Source organism: Schistocerca piceifrons, unplaced genomic scaffold (genome assembly GCF_021461385.2).
Source record: "Schistocerca piceifrons isolate TAMUIC-IGC-003096 unplaced genomic scaffold, iqSchPice1.1 HiC_scaffold_850, whole genome shotgun sequence".
Lineage (NCBI taxonomy): Eukaryota > Metazoa > Arthropoda > Insecta > Orthoptera > Acrididae > Schistocerca > Schistocerca piceifrons.
This window is the reverse complement of record NW_025729114.1, coordinates 1-3,752: the sequence shown is the minus strand read 5'-3', so window position 1 is coordinate 3,752 and position 3,752 is coordinate 1.

Below are 3,752 nucleotides of genomic sequence, written 5' to 3'. Positions count from 1 at the left end.
TTTGCCACTTTCCCATATTTGCCATTTTCCCATATTTGCCATTGTCCCATATTTGTCATTTTCCCATATTTGCCATTTTTCCATTACTCATGAACCCATCTTACCAACCGATTCCTTCTACTCATGTTGTGCCACTAAATTATCTTCTACTATATTTGCTAGTTTCCAATATTAGCGATTTTCCCATATTAGCGATTTTCCCATATTCGCGTTTTTCCCATATTCGCGTTTTTCCCATATTCGCGTTTTTCCCATATTCGCGTTTTTCCCATATTCGCGTTTTTCCCATATTCGCGTTTTTCCCATATTCGCGTTTTTCCCATATTCGCGTTTTTCCCATATTCGCGTTTTTCCCATATTCGCGTTTTGCCATATTTGCCATATTTGCCATTCTGCCATATTTGTGTTTCTCCCATATTTGCGTTTTTCGCATATTTGCGTTTTTCCCATATTTGCGTTTTTCCCATATTTGCGTTTTTCCCATATTTGCGTTTTTCCCATATTTGCGTTTTTCCCATATTTTCGTTTTTCCCATATTTTCTATGGCTGTGTGCGCCGCCGTATAGGCGGGTGACCTTGATCGGGACTTAGCCGTTTAGCGAGGCAGCCAGGGAACGCGGCCCCTAGTATTACTAGGGCCGCGTTGCACTAAAATCAAGTTTATCACCGGAAGTTGCGCAAGCGATAAGGCAGCGCTGAATGGAGCTCTCGGCGCGGTTCCTGTTTCTGCGTCAGTCGACTGCAGCAGCAGCACGCAGCACACAGCCATGCCGTACCATCGTAGGAGATACAATAGGAGGAGCAGAATGCCAGTGTATAAAACTGTTTTTAGTTTTGATGAGACACCAAACCCTGTCTCTCAACAGGAGATACTGTCTGGTCCAATAACATTTGTTGGCTGTAAGATTACGTTTTCTTGTACCACAAATGAAGTTGTTCCAGGTAATTCATGGATGACACTTGCTTTTCTTCAAAGCTTTTTATTGCGCCGCTCTTTCCGGGTGCAAGTCGGTGCCACCTCTAGTTCATCTTATATACAGGAAAATGGGGTCCCGCAGGGTTCAGTGTTGAGCGTCTCCTTATTTCTAGTGGCCATTAATGGTCTGGCTGCAGCAGTGGGGTCGTCGGTGTCTCCTTCTTTGTATGCCGACGACTTCTGCATCTCATTTAGCTCCACGACTACGGGAGTCGCCGACCGCAGGCTGCAAGTCGCCGTTCGCAAGGCAGCATCATGGGCTCTGACTCATGGTTTTCAGTTCTCTGCACCCAAGACTCGAGTTATGCACTTCTGCAGGCGTCGGACGGTCCACCCTCATCCTGAACTTTACCTCGACGGCCACCTGCTTGAAGTGGTGGACACTTGCCGCTTCTTGGGACTCGTGTTTGATGCCCGGCTCACATGGGTTCCTCTTGTTACTCAACTGAAGCAAAAATGCTGGCGGCACCTCAACGCCCTCCGCTGCCTTAGCCACACGTCTTGGGGTGCAGATTGCTGCACGCTGCTGCGATTGTACAGATCCCTTGTGCAGTCCCGGCTTGATTATGGGAGCCTGGCCTATGGGTCTGCGTCACCCTCAGTGTTGAAGTTGTTAGACTCGATACACCACTGTGGGGTTCGGCTTGCAACTGGCGCTTTTCGCACCAGCCCCGTGGATAGTCTACTGGTGGAGGCCGGGGTTCCCCCGCTGCGGATTCGCCGCCATCGTCTGCTCGCCGACTATGCTGTCCACGTGCGTTGCTCGCCAGGCCATCCCAATCGTCGCCTGCTTTTCCCTGCCATGGTCCTCCATCTGCCCGAACAGCGACCTAGGTCTGGGCTTTCCGTAGCTGTCCGTGTCCAGTCCCTGATGTCAGAACTGGGGTCATTCCCTCTTCTGCCTCCCTTCCGGGTCCGTACACCTACGCCTCCCTGGTGTTTGTCCCGGCCGTCCGTCCGTGTGGATTTGGCACAGGGACCTAAGGACTCGGTTCCGCCTGTGGCCCTCCGTCGCCGTTTTCTTGCGCTCCTCGAATCATTTCTGGACTGTGAGCCTGTCTACACTGATGGATCCCTGGTTGATGGTTGCACTGCCTACGCTTTTGCTCGCACTGCCCATGTTGAGCAACGCTCCTTGCCGGCTGGCTGCAGTACTTTTACTGCAGAGCTGGTGGCCATCTCGCGCGCTCTTGAGCATATGCGTTTCTGCTCAGGTAGGTCCATCGTCATCTGCAGTGACTCCCTGAGCAGCCTTCAGGCCATCGACCGCTGCTATCCCTCTTCTCCTCTGGTGTCCTCTATTCAGGAGTCTGTTTCCGCCATTGCCGCTCTGGTCGTTCGGTGGTCTTGGTTTGGACGCCAGGTCATGTTGGCATCCCGGGGAACGAACGTGTTGACAGGCTGACCAAAGGGGCGATCAACGCCCCAGCTTTGGAGATCGGCCTCACAGCTCGCGACCTGCAGCTGGAGTTGCGCCATAAGGTGCTTGGGGTGTGGTCTGTTGAGTGGCGTGGCATGACAGCCCTGAATAAACTGCGGTCTGTCAAGGAGACGACCGATGTGTGGCGCTCCTCCCTGCGGTCTTCTCGCAGGGAGTCTGTTATCTTGTGTCGGCTCCGCATCGGCCATACATACCTGATGCGCGGCCATCTTTCGCGTCAGGAGGATCCCCCCGTGTCGGTGTGGGTCCCGGCTGACGGTCGCCCACGTTCTATTGGAGTGTCCCCGACTTTGCACCCTTCGGCAGTCTTTTAATGTCCCGGGCACCTTGCCTTTGATTTTATGTGACGATGCCTCAATGGCTGACAGTGTTTTACATTTTATCCGTGCTAGTCCTTCTTATGCTTCCATTTAGAGTGGTCCTGCACCTTTCCTTTTGTGTGTCTCTTGTCCTCGAGTCTCTCATATTTGGTTGCAGTTTTTAGTGTGTAGTCGGTTGGTTGACTCGTTCCCTTTTTTGTTGTCGTGGTCAGTCAACCTCTCTCCGGCCATCTTCTTTTCTTCTGTATTTATTTTTTGTCTGGTGTTCATCTGTCCTCTTCGTGTCTGTCGTATTCGTTACCGCATTTGTGTTCTTTTAAGGCCTGGGGGGGTGTATCCTTCCCCTTCGGGTTTTATCTGCTCCGCACCTTAATGTCTCGCCTGTTTTTGGAATGGGGGACTCATGACCTTAGCTGTTTAGTCCCCCTTAAACATCCTAAAAACCACCACCACCCATATCAGCGTTTTTTCCATATCAGCGTTTTTTCCATATCAGCGTTTTTTCCATATCAGCGTTTTTTCCATATCAGCGTTTTTTCCATATCAGCGTTTTTTCCATATCAGCGTTTTTCCCATATCAGCGTTTTTCCCATATCAGCGTTTTTCCCATGTCAGCGTTTTTCCCTCATTTGCGTTTTTCCCTTATTTGCGTTTTTCCCATTTTTGCGTTTTTCCCATTTTTGCGTTTTTCCCATTTTTGCGTTTTTCCCATTTTTGCGTTTTTCCCATTTTTGCGTTTTTCCCATTTTTGCGTTTTTCCCATTTTTGCGTTTTTCCCATTTTTGCGTTTTTGCCATTTTTGCGTTTTTGCCATTTTTGCGTTTTTGCCATTTTTGCGTTTTTGCCATTTTTGCGTTTTTGCCATTTTTGCGTTTTTGCCATTTTTGCGTTTTTGCTATTTTTGCGTTTTTGCCATTTTTGCGTTTTTGCCATTTTTGCGTTTTTGCCATTTTTGCGTTTTTGCCATTTTTGCGTTTTTGCCATTTTTGCGTTTTTGCCATTTTTGCGTTTTTGC